Source organism: Orussus abietinus, unplaced genomic scaffold (assembly GCF_000612105.2).
Source record: "Orussus abietinus isolate OABI.00-Male unplaced genomic scaffold, Oabi_2.0 scaffold9, whole genome shotgun sequence".
Lineage (NCBI taxonomy): Eukaryota > Metazoa > Arthropoda > Insecta > Hymenoptera > Orussidae > Orussus > Orussus abietinus.
In genome coordinates, this window is record NW_019396004.1 from 1,681,282 (window position 1) to 1,701,630 (window position 20,349).

Sequence of the window (20,349 nt, forward strand, 5' to 3'; positions counted from 1 at the left end):
CTGCTGGTAGGTGCAACCCGAGCCCTGCAATCAGATTTTTCGGTAGCAGGGACCCCCCGGGAGGATAATTCTAACGAAGGGGCACCCATGAGTCAAGGCGCCCCCCGCGGTACCCCGAAGGGTACGAGGCACGCCCCCAAGATCGGCACCCTTTGCCGACCCGATCTCCTTTGGCGACCCGACGATTTTTTTTTTAACGCGTCTCTCCCCCGTTTAGAGTCCACGAACACACAGGAGACCGCCAAGCTGCTGCCGCCGCGTTCCGTTTTTCGGGCCCAAAGAATCGCGAACCCGTTTCCACGTGAACGCCCACCGGAAGCAGCTGGGACGGGCCCTGAATGCCCCGGCAAGGAGATATAAAAGTCCCGGGATCCGATTTCGAAAACGCAATACGCGAAATAATGAATCGAGGACCTGGTGAGACCGTTTCTTTTTTGGCGCGGTCCGAGCACCTCTGGGCCCAACTTTGGGACCCCAACTCGATCCGACTGGTTACCGTTCACGTCGGGGAGAGTTCCATCGGCCTGCAACTCGAAATCCACCCCTAAATATAGCACTTTGCAAACGGGCTCTAATAGGGTACCTCGAGAAGAACATCCGGAAATCCTCAGAATTTTTTGCGATTTATATTACCATAAAAGAGGAAGTGTGATGTATTTTTTTTTTCTGCGATTTTGTTTATAAGGATACAGAAAGAATTTTAATTCACCCGTAATATCAACTTACTCGTATGACGAGGATGAGATATTGTTTATGGTATAATTTTCAATGGATAAAAATTTATTACAGCAAAATTGTATATGTTAAGTTTCTGTAGTGGTATACCTTTTGATCGGGTACGGCGATGGGGAAGGGAAATAAATTTCGGGTATTTTTTGCGCCGAGGTAAGCGCGGCGGTACCCTCCACTTTTTTGGGATCCCAGAAGGTGGACTAGAGCTAATGGATTTTGGCGGTCGATCGGAGTAATAACAGCCGATAAAATATCGAGCGATATCGAGTGCCTTACCCCGAGTCGGCGGAAGTGGACCTCGGTCAGAAACTCGCTCGCATCTGCGGCACTCCTGCAGATGACGAGCTTCGGGAAAGGACCGGGACGATACGTCGAACATCTGCGACGTGTGCTCCATCATGCCCGTGGAAACTAAGACCGCCATGTGGCCTCTCGCTGTCCGAAATTATCGGCGGATAACCCCTTCGTACGAAGGGGGAGTACTTCTAACCCGAGGCCGGCCACTTGTGCTTCCGATCGGGAGCACGAGCTTCCGCTTTTTTCAGCCCTAACAAGGCATCGGACTTTTTTCGGCTTGGAAAGATGAAACGAAGGGCAGCCATGTCCTGATACACGGTATCAAACATATTCAGTTCATACACTTTATTACGTTCGTACATAAAAATCCTAAACTAATAAAATTATAATTAATTATTAACGCGATTTTCTTTCCTAACCGTGAATAATTTCAAGGATTCGATTCCTGATTTTTCTTGCGTACTGGGACTGGGAATTTTCTGGGGGTCGATTCGATAGTCCTATCGGAGAGTCCTGGGGTTCCCTCCGGTGGAGTCGCCGGCGATTCCGAGACAAGTCCTGCCGACAAAAGGACATCCAAAGACAAGGGAGGCTGCCTTTGAGAAATAATAACCCGCCGGTGGAGTGGGAGGAGCTGCAGCGGGATACCTTCAGAAGAGGAGGCCATCGGAGTGTCTCTTTGTCCTGGCCGCCAGGAAGGTCCCTGCAGGACCCCCGAGGACTCTCGAAGGACTCGCAGGACTCCGAGCTCAGCGCCATACTGTTTGCTCAACTCATTAGGCGCCCCAAATCTGTTATTAACCCCGTAACTGGTCTTAGTTCCAACTTGGCCGCTTTTTAGCCAGCTATGCGACCAGTCTACTCCGCGACCATACCTCGAGGCCGGCTTTACGATTCTTCCAGGAAGGCGGGACTCTCAGGACGCGTCCCGATTTTTGCTCCGAGCTGGAGAGGAGACCCGAAAGACGGCGAGGCATTCCTCGCGAAATTGAAATCCTCTGAAATTCTTACCCTATACCCTGATCCTGGCTTGTCATCCATGTTTTTCATACATGAAAACCATTTTACAGAATGACGCGTCGAAAGTGTCAGACCGCTTGATAAGACGCGGATAGCATCGCGTCGTTTTCTTCTTTTTTTTTCTTTTTTTTTAATCGGGAGCAAGTAATTGCACGGTATATCGGATGACACGTTCATGAAGATCCGATAAACTGGAGTGGCATGGGAAATTGAAATCCTTTGAAATCCTTTGAAATTCTTCATCTAAAAGAAGAGCCGTTTCGACGGCTTCGGATCAAGACCTTTTTACCGCTCCCATCCGGGTTTTTCCTGGGAATGAAAGTCATTTTAGAGAATGACGCTCCTAGAAGTGAAAACTGCATCGCGGTATGACGCATCGTAAGTGTCGGACAAGACTTGGATGGGTCTCGGACTGGTTTTTCTCTGAAATCGGTAGCTAGTCATTGCACGAGCTCCCGGATGACGCGACGAATTGTGCTCTGCTTTCGCAATCTGGAAAACCGAAGTCGTTTCCACCGTGTAGGATTTCCTCTCGCATCGCGCGATTAGATTCCCCGAACGGATTAGAGCCGACCCTGGGAACTAATTGGCGGAGTTTAGCGGCTTTGTGTCGCCTCTTGGTAAAGAGGGCGCGGAGGAACGCCCACGTGGCCTGTCGGGACTCTTCGGTTCCCGGTTTTCCTGCAAGCGTCGCCCCAGGACACCGAGGAACCCTCGGGATAAGGCAGCACGCGCAAGGGCGTATCGAGAGCGCCCTACAACCGCCCTGGTCCGACCCCTAGGAGGTCCAGGGCGTCGCCGGGTGGTGCGTCCTAACGTCCGACCTAACCTCACCCTCCACCTTTTTCCCCTGATTTATCGTGACCCGGGCTCCATACGTTTCCTCCTCGATTTTCATTAAACCTCCGAAACAAGCCATAAAAATGATCAACGGACGAAGTAACGAATCAATGAAATGCTGAAAAGACAAACCGTCGAATTGATGGAATTATGAAAATCAGGAAATTAAATCCACGAGTTTCTGGATATCGTCCCAGAAAATGAGAAATTTTTCCTAATCTCGCCAACCAGTTGTACGCGTGTCTGTGTACTTGCTGCGAAACTCTACCCACTTTGACGACCTCTGGGTATATATACGCGCGTATAGTAAAAATGTCGTAAAATCAACCCCTCTTCCCGAGCATATTGGCGCGCAGTCGGTGGACCCCGAAAGGGATAAAAAGGGGAAGGAGCGGACGTTTCGGGCATAAAGCTCGAGGGATTTTCGAGGTTTATTAAACCGAGTCGTTTAATAAATTCCAATTAACGGCCCGTTGACATTAAGCGTAACGGAAGGAACCGGTAGCCGATCGGGGATCGCGAAACGGCTCGTTAGCTGGCGAAGAGTCATCTGTCCTCTTTTATAGTTGAAGGTGGCAGCACCGTGCACTCCCGTTGGAAAGGTCGAAAGTGCTCTCTTTACGAGGGGGCATAAAATCTCCGTGACGTCCCGTAATGTCCACCCCGTGTGGTCTTTCCTCTCGTCTGGCTTGACTTTTTTACGTGATCGGATTTGCCGACCTTAGATTCCACGTAAAACCGCGAATTGCGTTACGTTAAACCGAGTTATGTCATGTTATGTTAGGTTACGCCGTGTTATGTTGTTATGCCGCGTTATGTCGGGGTTTATCGGATCATGCGTGGTTATTTTTACTAGTCTAAACCAAATAAGTCGGGTTATGCCGAGGTATACGGAGTCGTTAACAATCGCAAACCCCAAACGGGTAAACGTTCATCGATAGAGACGCGCAAAGGGTATTCCATGATGTCACAGTGGCATAATAATTACAAGGACGTCGGTTTAACAGCGAGTTTACCCCGGCGTGTATAGACGTAATAGTCAGTGCCGGCATAAATACAGCCACTTGCGGAAATTAAGTCCTTGCGTAATAACAGGCGGGCAGGTAAATCAATTGGAAAAATGCGAGTGTAATGACTGAAGGCAGCGCTCTCGGGCCTCCACGTGGCCAGCTGGAATCATCGAAATTCCGAATCGCCGTCAACGATCCCCCCACCGTGGCCAGCTAAGTAATCATTATAATCAAAACCGAGCGGAAAATGGCGGCAGTCATTAATATCCCCGCTATTATTCCCGCGGCTTGGCAATTATTATTTAACCGAGTTAACTGAAAAATCCAGCTGCCCCCGTGCGCTTTCTGTCGCAACCGAGTCCCCGCAAACGCGGCAATTATTCCGCGGCTTGGTAAGATCATTTTTCCTTTCTCTCCGCTCAAGTTGGCCGGGGAATAATGTTTAAGAGAGCTGGTGCAGGTATTAATTTGAGGTGTCGAGCGATGGGGTAGTCGATGGGGCACCCAACACCTTCGGCTTTGCGGATGACGAAGTCCCTCGACGCCGATTACACTCCCATGCGGAGGCGAGGGTGCAAACCCATGGGAACTTGGGATTAATTAAATAATGATATAATTGCCAGCGGCTCAATTAGCTGATTGATACGTGTCGGAGGAGGCCTCCTAGTGGAATCGTTTCATGGAAGTTGCATGCACCGTGCGAACTGCAGGGGCCTCCACCCCCGCGATGGGGCTGGTGCAGCGGCGAGGAATGCTGCACTCGGCGCTGCCGACGGAGGTGGTGCAGTTACCGGTGGTTGTAATTCATTTGCAATTTGCATTCGATTTGCCCCGAGATTTATCGCGCCAGCGATAGAGGGCTCTTCCGTGTCCTCGTTTCTCTCCTCTCCGGCGGAGATAAACGTCAGAAGTGACGTTTCGCAGGAGAAATATGGAACTGCGGTAGGAAACCGGAAACCACCCCGCCCGACTCGTTCCTCTGGCAGGCAGCGGTCTTAAAAGCGGTTTCAGGGGAAAAAGTGATTACCCAAAATCAAATTACGCTCGTTAATGGAGGCCAGTGCCGTTTCGGAGGGACCATGTGCCAAAGTCGGGGACATGGGAGTTAATATCTTTTTTGGCTATGGTGGTCGTCGCGTGACGGCCTGGCTAGGCCTAACGACGTTAGGTGGCCGGTTTTTGCGAAAGGGGCATTTAAAATCCGGAGATACATCACGTGGCGTGTACCAGCCTTTCATACTTGCGAGCGCAATCGGCAGGGCCGACATAGGAGATGTAGCTCCCGGTGGTTGTAATTCATTTGCAATTTGCATTCGATTTGCCCCTGGGATTTATCGTGGCAACGATAGAAGCCCCCTCTGCCCTCGTTTCTCCCTAACCCTCCCTTTCACTCTTATATCCCCTTCTTGCACTCGCTCTTTCTTCCTCGCTCCTGCCGCTTTCGCCGCAATAACGCGAAATTGATCGAATTAAAGCGCGGAGCATATTTAAACCGGGCATCCTGAGAAAGCCCGTCCAGAAATGCCGGATACGCGAATTCCCGTAATGGGCACGTTGGTACCGATGCGTTTCACCGAGTACGTCGCATGCTCGAATACGATTTATTGGCATTTAAGTACCGGCATGGCTCGAAAATCGGACCGGTCGTGCAAAACCTCGAGACTCGTAAGCACGGAGATCTATGAAGAAATCGATGGAAAGTGAAGCTCAAGAGGTTAGGAGAATGAACGGGCGGCGGCCACATTTCGTTGCTAATTAATTTCCTTTTCGCCGATTTCCTATTTTACTTTGACTGGAAATTACGCACGTGCGCGTGGCAACGTAAGATGACGGCTGCAGTCTTGAGCTCTAGTCTTAAGCTTGAATCCTTTCGTAAAAAATCTCACTTTATGTTCCATCCGTTTTTTTTTTCTAGTATTTCTCGTATGTGTAATCGGGCAATCGCCGACAGCGCCTCGCGCGGACTCACGAGGCACCAAGAGGTTAGGTCGGCGGCGCCAGAAGGTCCTTTGAACCTGAGCGCGCATAAAGCATCTTCAGGTAGCCGGAGACGCATTAGTCACTCCTTTACTTCTTTCCCTCCCCGCGATCGGCCGACGCCCGTCGTCTCGTTCCGCCGTGCCACAGTCCTTTGGCGTTGGCCCGACCGACTGCCTGGAGATCTAAATGAGTTGCTCGGATTCCTTAACGGGCCCCACAACGAACGCGTGTCAACGACACCGAAGGTGTCGTCTTCTATCTTCTTCATCCTCGGCGCGGCTTCCTCCCGCGATCCCTCCTCCGCCGTTTCTTCTCAGTCGTTCGCACCGACGCGAAGAGGTTAGGTCGGCGCCATTAGCGGGAACCCTGCCACTCCGGTGACCCTTAGCTCGTCCTTTTTACCCTGTTTCTGTCGCACGTAGTTAATAGTAGATCCGCCAGAGGGACGCACAGAGGTAAGACTTGTCCACGGGATTACTAATCCGTTGACTTTTCAGGGAGAAAATATCGAAAAAAGCGATGGAAGCTTCTAGGCGTCTGAGAGGAGAAGACCGTGCATCTCAAAGGGGGTTATGAAGCGACAAGAGAGAGTTTGGTAAGAAATAAGCACATGCCTACTGGCAGGATTAACCAGGGAATAGTGTTTTTAATAATTTCAAACGCGCTCGTTAATTCCACGAGGAAGAGAGAGAGGGGACGCGTCGGCGTCTTTTTGGGGCCTCGTCGTTCTTCATTATTCTCGAAGATTCGAGAGCTCTTTCTTAATCAACGGATAAGTCCCCTCGTCTCTTTCTTGTTGCCGATACGCTCTTTTTCTTGGCGAGGCGAGTGCCTGTGATCTTGGCGCCGGCAGGCTCAGCTAAATCACGTCCTCATTATGAAGTAATTAAAACCCATTACTAATACTATCCTCTATTGGGCGAGAGGAGCCAAAGGGGCAGAAAAGAGAAGGCCGACAATGGAAGCGGCAGTCAGACCCTCGTCTTCTCGCTGCTGGACTCGAGCGGCGCTTTCGAGCTTAGGCGTCATAATTCAATAATATTATTATAACGTCCAATAGGAGAGCGTCGCGACGCAAACCCTTCACAAGGACCAATATCCGTCCGATGATGGGTACCCCTGACCCCCGTATCGAAACCCCTACAAGACTGCAATTGAACTTCGACCATCAACTCCGCCATTACGCCGTGTCTAAATATTTATATAAATGCCACTTTTGCGCTTAAAAATCGCAAAGGCGGTTTTAAGGACGACTCGGAACGGCGAAATTCCGGGAGAAGGGGCATAAATCGAGGTCTTTACAGTCGCTGGGCCCGAGTCAGGCGCAAAGGGTCGACATTAGCGGAATAAGGCCGTGACGAAGCAGCCGGCGCCAGAGCTGCTCGAACTCATTACTCGATTCTCCGCGGCGCGTCCGCTACGAATTTCGGGACCGAATTTTAATGGGCTGTCGCGAGATTCTGAAAATTCCAGCCCGAGTGGACGGCCCTCGGAAGGGTCGTTTTTCAAAAACTGGGAAACGGGGCCAGGGATTTTTCCGGCGCCCGTGCCATTACCGAGCTCGTCTCGCAGGTGCACTTCGACGTTCGGTCATTTGTTATACAAAGCCCTTCGGAAAGGGCTCGTTGACGGTGAATTTCTCGAAAGTGCCGCGGAGCAACGTTTTTAAAGCTTAGGTTGCATCGGACATGCCTGCGTTTTTTGAGATTCACTCCCTTGGGGGAGTTTCTTGGGAAGTGGAGAGAGAGATAGGCTGCTGCGTCTTCTTCGGCACTTTTTTCGAGGACTAATTGCAGCCTCGAAGATGGGAAGAAGGCCGATGCCTAACCCTTGGGAACCTGGGCCAACGCGAGGGTGCGGTTTCGGCAGAGGGATAAACAAACAGGATCGATCCATCGATCACGCTAATGGCGGGAACGAATTAAGGCGCCTAAAGATCAGCCGGAGGTCAGCGAAAGAAACGCGAGGGTTCCTCCCATTTTCATGATCCTTTTCCCCCCGCGGGCCGCGACCAATCGCGATTTTCCGTTTCCGCGCGGTGAAATCGCCGCGATTATCCCGGAATCCGGGATCCCGGTAAATTGTCGCGTGCTGAGGGATCGTTTCGCAGCGCATAGAGTAATGGCATTACACGAAGGCCCCGATGAAAAAACCGCGGCGAATCCGGAAAAGTGGCCGTCCTGAAGAGGACGCTCGGTAATCTTTGAATTTCGAAGAGGACCGGCTCGTTTGCGAGGCATTGCGTAAGGGAAATCCCCTGTACACCTTTCTATGGAAAGTGCAGCGAGGAGAAGAAGTGCCCTAAGAAAAGGAGAAAGGGGAAGAGGAGGAAAAAGAGCGACAGAAGGAGGAGGGAGTTGTGACTCGTAGATTCGTGGCACCCAGATCTTATCCAGCTAATGGACAGAAGCCACAAAATCAAAAGTCACTGGCCTCGAAATTGCCGACAAGACGTTTCTTTTCCTCTGCCTCCCCCCTTTCAGCTCGTCGCATGCCCTCCTACCTTGGAATTCTAAGACGACCGGTAGCACCGACGTCTAAGGATTCCAAAATCTTTTGCCATTTTCGGGATCTTTTTTACCATGGTGAGACACCTCATCAGCGGTGTTTGATCGGATGACACTTGCACCCCGTCTCCATGGCGTATCCTTCGGACACGGTTAACCGTTCGCTTCTAAGTATTTATCATACCTCGAACGGTTGCCTTCTTCGTGATTATGGTTCTCTCGATACATCGCAAGTATAGTTGAACGGTGCGGAAGGCCACGAGGAACTTTTACACCGAAGATCGGAGATCAAGAGGTGCCCTATCCCTGAACATCCGGGATGGGCACGTAAATAGAGGGAATATCAAGATTCCAAGCACGCAAGGTTTAATAAATCTTCGATTCAATGATCTCGTGCACTTTCCCAGGATCGTTGCTGCTGATAATCCGTGTCATACTTCATACAAAGGGAGAAAGACGCGCAAAGAAATACGAAACACCACCGATAGCACCACACCTAGCTAATTCCTGCAGAATTGCACAACAATTCCATGCACTTTCATTCGATTTGCGTTACGCTTCGTACAATTACAGAAAGATGTAAGAAAAAAAGGGAACTCGAGCAATCGCAGTGTAACATGATTGGTCCCTGCAGCATTCTCCTCCGATCTCATTTATTCAATTCCAATGACGGTATCAATTTGCGTTTTGCGTTGTATAAGGGTAGAAAAGATAATGAACAAGGAGGGAAAAAAGGAGAAATAGCAGAAAGATGCAAAAGAGTAGGAATAAAAAACCGAGCAATGGGAGCGCAGGCTTCTCCACCGGCCGATATAAACACCTTTCCAGTGGAGCAGTCCTTCTCTCTGGCAAAGTACTCGACTCGAGTACCCGAGCCTCCACCCGACTCGTAAATCCTGCAGACTCGGCATTGTCCGGTGATTTACCGGTACGAGTCCATTAGTCGTAAAGCAATGAAGCAGGGCGAGCCACCGCTGGCCGAATCTAGATAGCGTTGGATAAGAAGACGTACTGCGCTTCTCCGGGGGCTGAGCTCTCTCCTCCGTTGCGCGAGGAACATGTCCGGATCCCCGGAGAAATTTATCTACGTACTCGGATCGGGGGAAAAAAGAAAAGGAAGAAAGGACAAACAAACGGATCGCGGTGGCCAACGAAAACGGCGATTCCTGCTGGAATGGCGGATCTGGGAGGCAGATGGACGAACTGGACTCGTGGAAGTCTTTCTTCGACTAAAATGGAGGCGAGGAAGACTTCTCGCCGGACCGCTTCCGCTTAATTTACGAGCTCGGCCTCGTCATTATGGACGAATAACCTTCGAGCTTTGTTACCGGTCTCGGCAACCGGTTACGATCTTGCGGGGTACTTAGTCGGTAAGCGCCTGTATTACAGGCTTTACCGACCGAGCCTTGTCGGCGCTCGCCTGGATCGCTACATTGATTTTGCTTCTAGCTTCCCCAGACCGTCGATCGGCCCGTTTCGTAATTCCCACCACGGATGCGATGAACGCCTTTTTACGACTCCCATGTTCCTACGAGGTGCGACCGTCGCACCTTTCTTCGGGATCGGTAGTTCCGAGACAAATACGTATTAATTTTGGGTTAATTAATTTCATGGATGATAGTTTCATCAACTTGGTAAGATAGATGGGTGACGATGATGACAATTATCGTCCTTCCGAGACCGCTCGTTCGTTGCATCTCGTAATTCCAACTACGGACGCGATAAACACCTTTTGCAGCTCCTACCCTCCGTAAGAACGACCTTTGTCCAGGAGCCCCGAAAGGAGTGCATCGAACCCCGTGGGAGGAGCAGGATCCTCTTAGAGGATCCCACCTTTAGGAATTCGAATCCATAACCTGGATGAAAGCGGCAAATCGGAACCGTTTTAACACTGTCGCGAGGCCTCTAATGGACCCATAACCGGCGCAGACATTGTGGAGGCATTGTGCAGGTTGCAGCTTTTCCATCGCCGAGAAGTGAATACACCCAAGGATACGGATCCCTTTGAAAGCTTGCACTTCCGTGGCGAAGGACCCGCCCCCGCGGCTTTGTGGCCGATTTCTTCGGTTCCTTCGAGGTCCAGGAGCGAAACACGAGCCCTGGACTAGTGCCGGGCTAGTTTGGGCCTTGACATGTCGGAATCGGCAGGAAGCGATACAATGATACCATCGAGACCCGCCAAAGGACCCAACGTCCCGATCTTCTCCTCCCAACGTCCCGGAAACCCCCGATTTCCCCATTTCTCGCGAAAACCGCTCGAAAGAAACCCATAGATCGGTCTGACCAAAGCTCGATACGGAACCGTTCTTTGGCCCAGAAGTTCAAGTGCTACGTTTCCGCAATTTCCCGACACGAGCCGGGTGCAGTTAACGGCCAGATAATGATATCGTAGCGAAATCTCCGGGGATTTCTATTATTATGGAACCGGCATCTGTCGACGCTGCAATCAATGGTGTTTCGCAAACACCGAAAGCACCCGTGTTTTCTGATATCCGACCCAGATACCATTGTATCGGCGAGATGATTGCTGTCATTATGCTGTCCCCCTGCCTCCCTGCGTATTAGAATTTCCGTCTAATGCCCGCCACTTCGGGTGCCACTTGGACCAGCTTTGAAAAGAGCCCTGGAGAAACTTATCTCCAGACTTCTTTAAGCTTTGATAAGACACGGATATTGGGGAGAGCGATTATACTGATTTATGGCGGCGGCATGCAAATGTCGAGGAGGACCCGGGGAAAATTCGTCACGTGGAAGGAAGAGGACGCATGTCGCTTTAATGACTTCTAGAACGTCGGGAACATGCCTGCTGTCAATGACGGGTGTGTTATCATTATCGCACGTGACAGCTCGTGACACAATGACCGAATGACACGATGGGTGGAGGGGAGTTTATGGCTCGGGTCTATGGGGGGTGTCATTTGACACTACGCTGACACCCATTAGGTGAACCGTCTGCAATGTATATCGACGTTTTCACGTTTTAGGGTACGTGGAAGGAATTAATAAATTTTCTGGAATTTTTTCCGGATCCTTAATCAGTGCCGGAGCTCGTCCCTAAGGACCACCTAAGTCGACAGGCACTAGACCTTCCTCGAGGAATATCCAAACGGCAAATCGGACACGTGGAGCCGCGGGTATAATCAAACTTCAGTGGTAATAACCACGAAGGGTTATTCCTGCGGAATTGGGAAAAATTGCATATCTTGCAAAAGTGACCACATTCGCGAGATCAGGACCAGGACCTGTGTTGGTCATCGCTGATGTCCAACAAATGGGAGCTTTTAGGAGCCCTGGACCAGTTAGCAGTCCACAATGCGTCGACCTCGTCTTTAAAAAGCAACCAGAGGCCTAATCGCATCGTTCGGGGTCGTTACTTATCATATGACCGTAATCAGCGTGGCGGTACTTGAAATTCGTCCATCGCGCTTTTTGCCGAGACCATCACGCAGGTTCGTGCCTGGGCTGGTCATTTGTTCGATATTTTCCCAATATATCGAAATGGGCAAAAAGAGGAGAGGCCCTCGAAGTAGGAAGGTGCTCCTTCTTTTCTCATGCCGAGCCCTGGCGAAGGCTGGCTTTCCAGCGAAATTAAAATTGCATCGTTGCCGGTGCCTTGTCTTGCAGGGGCTCACGAGATATCGCGAGCCCGCGGACCTCTAATCACAGCAGGAACGTACCACCGCGTCACCCCTTTCCCCTGGGCTGTTATTACACTAATGTCCCCCAATCACGGTGCTCCATCGGGACCACACCCCTTCCTTCTCCTTGATCACTCCAATCGGAATCATGCAAGCCCGCGGAAAAATCCAAGGCTCCCATGCAGATTTATGGGGTACGAACCCCAAACGCGAGGATTGCTGGTTTCGAGGTGCCTCGTCAGAGATTTTACGGAAATCGTTCCGAGACCAGAAGCCGGTTGCGTCGATAATCGAGATGCATTGTTGCACTCCAATCGGAATCATGCAAACTCGCGGAAAAAATTCAGGACTCCCATGTAGATTTATGGGGTACGAAGTAAAAAACGCGAGGATTGCTGGTTTCGAGGTGCCTCGTCAGAGATTTTACGTAAATCGTTCCGAGACCAGAAGCCGGTTGCGTCGATAATCGAGATGCATTGTTGCATTCCAGTCGGAATCATGCAAACTCGCGGAAAAAATTCAGGACTCCCATGTAGATTTATGGGGTATGAACTAAAAAAACGCAAGGATTGCCGGTCTCTTGGTGCTCGTGCTGCTGTTTCGGTGGATGCGGTTTCGAGGTGCTCTTCAATGATTTTACGTAAATCGATCCGAGAGCAGAAGCTCTCTGGAGAGCATCAATCACTGGGATGCATTGTTGCAGCCCAGTCACGTCGCAAAGCGCGAATCGTGGAAGCCTGAGATGCCCAGGCAGATTTATGGGGTAGACCCCCTCACACGAAGATCGCTGGTTCCGAGAGATGCCTCATCCGAGATTTTACGTAATTCCCCTTGAGAGACCAGGAGCATCGATAATCGAGATTCATTGTTCTGGACCAGTCATTTAGGCTTAGTTAACGTGTACTAAAGGCGTCGATTTATTAAGCCGTCGGTGTAAACGATAGTGTATCGTCTTGGGAAGGCGCGCCCGAAAAGTGCGAATCGTACCCTCTTGGTTAACCACTGTTTACACCGAGAGTTTAATAAAACTAGGCCTTTAGTACGCGTACCAACCGGTGCAATCTATGCCATTGCAAGGAGCAATATCGAAGGTGTTTCTTTTTCTAAGGCAGGGATGCAAGTCTCGGAGAAAAACACATCAGCTCCCGTGCAGTCCTCCAGGGCACTCGACGTCGGAGTGATGGAGGTCTGCAGATGATGAAGATGTACCTACGTCATTACATCACCATTAAGCCTTGCTGGTCCTAGAGTGATTACGCGGGGCATGCACCCTTCCGCAAGAAAAATAGTCCATCGCGTGTACATCCGCGATGGACTATATATCCGCAGTTTCATGAGGATGATGACGAATGCCACGATGATGCGGAGAGGAGGACCAGGGGGGAGATGGATTGGGGCGCCATTTTTGATACTTCCATCGGGAACCTGGGATGCCACGGATGCGTCTTCTTGATCCCAGCAGGAAAATAGCGGAAAGATCCTTCTCGGCGATGCTGCCGGACGATCGAAGTCTTTACCAGGCCACTTCATAAAATGTCCGAAGGAACGCTCCTTAGCATACCAGGAGGGCCAACCGTTAAGGCAGTCGTTAAGTTTATGGGGAGCGTGAGATGCGGCAGGTTGGCAATTAGACGCCCCACGAATACCGTGATCTTCGCCACGCGAAGAGAACGACTGGAAACCCCGTGGAAATAATGGACCAGTATAAGACGTAGAAATTGAATACGGCAACTTCAACCCGGGTGGAAAGTCTCGGACGCTTCACTCTACGAATGGACGCCGGAGGTACGTTAAACGTTTCCATGAGGTTTTGCAGTAAAAGTGGACTCTGAAACGGCGGATTAACCTTAATCGATTCATTAATTTTTCATAATAATTAGATTAACACCACCAGGAATCGCAACATGGGCTTAAGGGGGTGTGAAAGTGGTAGACGAGGGGTCGATCGTTTATGAAACTCATTCCCGAAACGAGTGTACCAAATCGTTCCGAATTTTACATCGTGAATATGGATGCTATAAGGAAGGTCCTGACACCCATGAAATTTTATTTTTAATGAAAAATTTAAACAATACTTATAAACAAATTTTTAAAAAATTCAAACTTCATGCCCCGAATTATCTGAAACTTTAACACGTGATTACAGGTTTAAATTTAACACGTGATAGGAGGCACTAAGGGAGAATGGACACTGAAGTTATGGATGAAACGAAACGTGGAACGGTTTAGGCTGCTTAGATTTTAAATAAATAAGAAGAGAAGGAGGGGCAATGACGAGTTGACCTGAATGTCATTATTTCGCAGTTACGCGAAGTGCAAGTTGAAGTCTCCAGAGTTTGGTGAAGAGGAGATCTCGAATTACGATCGCGAGGTCACCGGACGGAAGGAAGGAGTCGGAGCCTTCGGTGTAAACGCAACTTCGATGCGTATTAGACCGAAGGCGAAGAAGCCCGAAGAAGAAGGCGAGCCACTTATCATTAGCCGCATCTTCAGCCGAGCAGTCGAGGTAATTGTTTCCTCCGGTTTATAGTTTTATTCCGAGTCCAGGCGATGATATCTTGCCTCGTTTTATATTCCTCGGGGCTACCAAACCATCATGGCCGCGGCTCGGCGGATCTCTTTTTGTCCGAGGCCAGACCAGGTCTCGGAGGTCTTCCTCGGGCATGTCTCGGAAATTCCGTCCGAGTCCCCTGGCCGAGGTTCGTCCTTTCAAAAAGCCGCTGGGCCGCCATCTAGCCCCGTCGCGTTCTCCACGCGGCGCCATTTTGTCCGGCGCACGGTCCGCCAGGAGAAGCTAAAATTTCAGGCGAGATTACCCTTGTCTAGCCCAAACATGGAAGCACTCCTTCGTAATTATAGCCCCTCGAGTATACCAAGGCAACTAAGCTGGAAAAGTTCCACTTGGGAGAGGAAAAAAAGATACGGAGAACTCCCGAAGGACGGCGGCCATCTTGTCTGGCGTTCTCCAGCCGGCGCCATGTTGGCTCCGCGAGGTCGCCGAGGGAGGTTAGGATTTCGGAGGGTGGCATTATCCTTGTCTAGCCGAGATATGGAAATACTCCTGGTAATAACAGTCCGTAGAGTGCCGGTAACGACGGACTCCGAAATGCCGGGGGGAGGGGAGTCGGTATTTTCGTGGAAACCTCACCCCGAACCGGTGGCTCGGCTCTCTCTTCTGGAAATTAAGAGTTTCGCGAGTGGCGGCGCTGGACGGGCCTATCGTTTAAGCCGGATCTCCATGCGAGATTGCTGCCCCCCGGGGGTGGTTCGCTCGCTAAGAAACGCCGGATTCGCCGCGGCCTCCCATTATGATCGACGAGGCGGCACCGAGTGACGTCTTTCTTTCGGCAATAAAACTAGCCGAAGAGATAGTTCCGCGGGCTGTCGGCCCGGCGCAGCCCACGGACACGGTCATTGGTTTAGATAGACGCGGATAACCCGCAGGGCGCCGCCATCTTGGACGCGCCGTCCACCGACGTTCGAATCACGTCAACGCTATCGCACGCAACGTATTCTGAGCAAGAATAACAACTCTTCCCGCCACCAGCTCTCCGGTTTTCTCTTCGACAAGAAATTTCACGGAAGGAAGGGAAGTTTAACGGCAAAAGAGAGGGCGGGTGAAATCCAGCTCTTCGACGCCGCGCAACCAAGATGGCCGCCGCCTCGACTCCTACATCCATACACCCTTACATCTCATTCCCGATCGTAAAGTCATTTATTTTCCCTTCGTACGCGATCACAGATAATGAATTCACCCGCGTGCACAAATCAATCCACTTTTCTTCGGTTATAGGAATGATCAAAATCACATCCCCGATCGCACGCAACAGTTTCATTGCGGAAATAACCGTTCTGCAGGGTACTTCTTTAAGTATCTCGGGAAACTTGTAAAAATTCCACGGGATGAATTGAAATTTAGTATCGAAAGGGAGGCGGTTTATATTTCGAGCCGTTTCTTCCATTTGAAGTCGGGTTCTTCGGCGCCGCGCAACAAAGATGGCCGCCGCCTTGGCTCGCCCTCGTCCTTACATCCCATCCCAATCGTAAAGCCATTCGCTTCCGCTTTGGACGCGTCGCACAAAGGGGGAATTCATTCGCCGTGCACAAATCGGTCCACGCGCCTCCGACTGCACGCGTGCACCCCTCGGTACACCTCCAGGGGTGTGTCGTGGGCGTGTAACGCAGCTGCACTCTCTGTGCTCTTGGCGCGTGCATAGGTGTGTGCACCCGCGTGTCCTGCGCGCACGCACGCTCCGGGAGCGTGCCGGGCCCTTCTGAAGAGAAGCGCCTCAATGAGGAACCGGAAGTGCCGTGGAAACAGGAGAGCCACCCTCCTCGGAAGGTCCTTTCCTGTCACTCGAGCCTCCTTGCTGATCCTGCTCCTCCCATCTCGCGGTTCCATTGCTCCTTTCTCAAGGTAACCTGGAATTCCAGGTGTGGCGTCCTGATAAAGGTTAAGTCTCCCCAAGTATCCAATCCCCCCCGCCGATCGAAAGATAAAAAATCATACACTAAAAAAAATTCTCGTTGAACCAAAGAAATATCCAGATAATCCTAAGGATAATTATTTCACTCGATTTAAGTCCAACAGACCGGACGACGTCTCTTCGGAATTGATAATTTATTTAAGCTTATCTGACATAAAAAGTTATCCCTTGAATTGGATATATATTTCTTTGGCTCGGTGGCAATTATTTTTCTCTTTTTTTATTTTCACCGCGCCCGAGGGATTTCTTTCTCAGGCCCACTAATGAAATACCCGGTAGCGTAGCCGAGTGCGCGCATAGTTGGCAAACTTTTTCCATACTCGAATCGGCCTCCTGGTACCGGTTCCGCCAGCCGCGCAAGATCGTTCGCATTACGTATTCACCTCCGGGCGCCATTTTGGCTCGGTCATTTCGCCGATTAAATCTTAATTGCGAGTTTTCGTAGGAACGATAAAGAGATCCCGGCCGAGTGCGCCGGAATTTCTCTCGGTAAAGTGCCAGGGTGTTACGTGGGGGGAGAGGGTTCGGCTTCGAAAATCGAGGCTTCCTGAATGTGCGGCGGAACTTCCGGTGAAAATTGAGGATAGAAGGAAGTGGGCAGTAATCGTGGACGAAACGCGTCTTTGGCTCGGTGAGCCTCGTCGATACAGTTTTTTCCAGACGAGAGATCGGCCTACCCGGCGCCGGTACCGGTTTCACCGAGCGTGTAAGATCGTTCGGTCGTGGCATTACGTATTCAGTGGCCGGCGCCATTTTGCCTCGACCATTTTTGCCGATCAAATCTTAATTGTTAGCTGGCGGCTGTCTAAGGAGGCGTGGCCACCAGTTGGTTCGCGTTCAGCCACGCGATGCACGGAACGCATTGGTCTTCTTGTTGGTGCACCAAAGCGATCCGACAAACCCGGTAAACCCGGCGAATCCGGGACAGCCGGCCCAAGAGGTGAGGTCTCCTTTTCGTTTTCTCCCCTGCCTCGGCTTTTTCTCGCTCCCTTTCTCTCGGGGCCCGTATGCAAATCTCAGAAGTCGGTGCCGTGGAATAATTGGGCACCGATTGGACGCCCTGAGCGCTTTCCTCGGCCGAAAGAATCCCAGAAAGAAAAGGAATTCTATGAGTCGCCCCTCGTGTACGGCGGGATCCAAGATGGCGGCCTCCCGCCCTTCGCGAGAGACCTATTAGTCCGGCTAGACTCGACTAGGGGGCACAATTAAAACTATTCCTCGGTCTTAATATCTGCCCAAGAAGGCATGCACTTCATTAACGAAAGTGCCGTCATTCTATTCCATTGCCGACGTCCCGACTGAATCGAGTCGATGATCCGGATAAATGTCGGTCCTTCCCGGCCGACCCGATAAGTAGACCTCGAGGAATCTTCTATTCACCCCCGGGCAGTTATTACTTTGCAAAATCGCGTCGGCGTTCCGGTCATTATTTTATGAAGAGAGGTCAGGGAAAAAGCCGGGCAAGAAGGGATAATTTCTCCCCGAGGAAAGACGAGCGGTAATCCGTCGCGGCGTCCTTCCACCGCGGGGCATTTCTTTGGCGGCGGCCATCTTGGGAATCAAGATGGCCGCCGCCAAATCCGACCCAGGGACCGGAAATGAGGGAAAAACCGGTGTAATAAAAGTATGTATCACAAGAATCTTGTAAAATCCAAGGCAACGATCCTCCCGATCGATTCCCCCAAAATTCCCAGGGGAAGATTTACAAAAGGGGGCGTTTAAGGCACCATAAGGGGCATGTTGGCTCGTAAAGACCGGGAAGTTTCGTCAGCTCTAGACTTCCGATAGGGCCCGGCAATTATCAGCAAATTAAGACTGACCACGGTGCAGTCGGTTCGGTACGTGCTGGCCAGGATCGTTGCTGCCAACCTCCGACCGTAATGACACAGTATTTACGCTGATTGGCAACAATTGGTAACAATTGACGGGCGGAACCGTGCGTTCTCTCTCTCTCTCTCTCTTTCTCTCTTTCGCTCCTTTCGGGTTCCGCTACTTTACCCGACGTTGTTTACGAGCGTGCGCACGCCTCTAGTACCTTATACCTTAATTTGGTGAATACATGCCGAGGAGCACACGTTCGGCGCCCCTGTTTCCCGAAACTCGACGATTCGCGGGTTACTAGAAGTCCCTAGGGACTCTAGAGTCCTGGTCCCTGTTACCCCGAGGTTAGAAATTTCCCTTCGATAAGTAAGTCGAGTCTTAAGACTAGGCAATATCGCTAGACCTTAATTCGAAGCGCCTCGGGCTCGGATTCGGGGTAACAAGTTAAGCTCTCCCGAGCGGCTTCCAATCTGCTCGGTCGGTAAGTACGGGTTAGCCGATCCCGCCGCGAAGCACTGTGCATTATCCTCGCTGCTTGAGACGCGAAAGTCTCTAGGAAAATGCGAGGGGAGCGATGCGCGTACGTTCTGGGGAGCTCATATATGGCGCGAGGCGTGCATTTAGAATCGCAACGGACATCGGGGTATCGCGAATGGAAGCTTAACTTCCCGAGAAATGCCGCCGTAAGGATGCTGGGCCGAGCACGGGGATGAAAAGAGCCACGCGGCGAGCGAAGCGTTTTATAATCTCTCCTATTCGCCGTAAGGAGCGCAACGGTAAGCGCAACGAGGGAGCACGGAGTATCATGGTTTACGAGGGCATAATGGAGCCGATGGACCATTACCGCCGATCCGAGTAGCTCGGGAAGTTATTATAACGTCGTTAAGACGAGCTTCTTGCTGCGGCAGTCCTAATCCGCGCGGGTAGTATCTCCGATTCCCGCGGCCGCGGCGCTGCCTGCCGCTATTTGCACATGTCCGCCGTCTGGAGCGCGCGGCGCCCACCTCGGGATTTCATTTCCCGATAAATTCCCGACCGTTCGAGATTTTCCGGGTTTTTTTACGGGGATGGATTCTCGATCGTGGCAAGATCGTCCCCGTGGCATGGGATAGGAGGAAAACTTGGGGGAAGGGCTCTCCTCTTGAGGATTCTTCGACTCCGTGGGACCACTGGGACCACACGTAACGTATCACTTAGCGCGGAAAGAAATGGTTATGGCTTTCTTCTTTCCTACCCCGAGGAGACTGCGCTAGCTACGGGCCGGAATGGTTAAATTACCGAGCGTGCGCACACTAATGCGAAATAAAAATAGTTAGAGCAGGGTGGGATGCGTCTATCGTAAAATGTTACGTTTATGACCAATTGCCATTTTATTGGGTGTTCTCTACGCCCGGGAGGCACTAACGTACCTAGAGGAGATAAGGACTTTATGGGTTCTGGCGCCAGGGTAATTATTCGACCGATAGCCATGGAACGAACAGCCTGGGAGACGGCCAACCCTCCTAGATCTCCCAGATCCTTGTAGATCGTCTCGTAAGACGTCATTAAGGGGCGACATCGCGCGGCATCTTGACGCGTGCGTACATTTCAGAGGCGTACGGGAATTAAAATAATTTGTTTGCCGGATTATCGCGCCCCGATCTGCATACTTCCTCGCAAACCGAGCTCCCAGGAAAGCGACGTAAAGTTAACGCCATAAGTGGCCACTAGAGTTTTACCTCAATCGGCGTTAATTGCCGGTCTCGAACGCGCGGCTTTTTAAACCGACGCTGATATGTAATGGACATCTTGTGAACGCCATTTAGCGTGTACACTTATTAACCTCGTTAGTAGGCATATTTATGCGCCGCAGGTTAGGTGCCTTCGGTTCCAGAGAAGTATCTCTTGACGGGAAAGCAAACCCATATCTTCGAGCGGACCCTCCACCTTTCTCGCCCCGTAGATGTGCTAACAATTTGCTCGACGGCTGAATATTTATTTACTCGGTCGCTAATGCTCAGTTTAACGGGTTGCATAA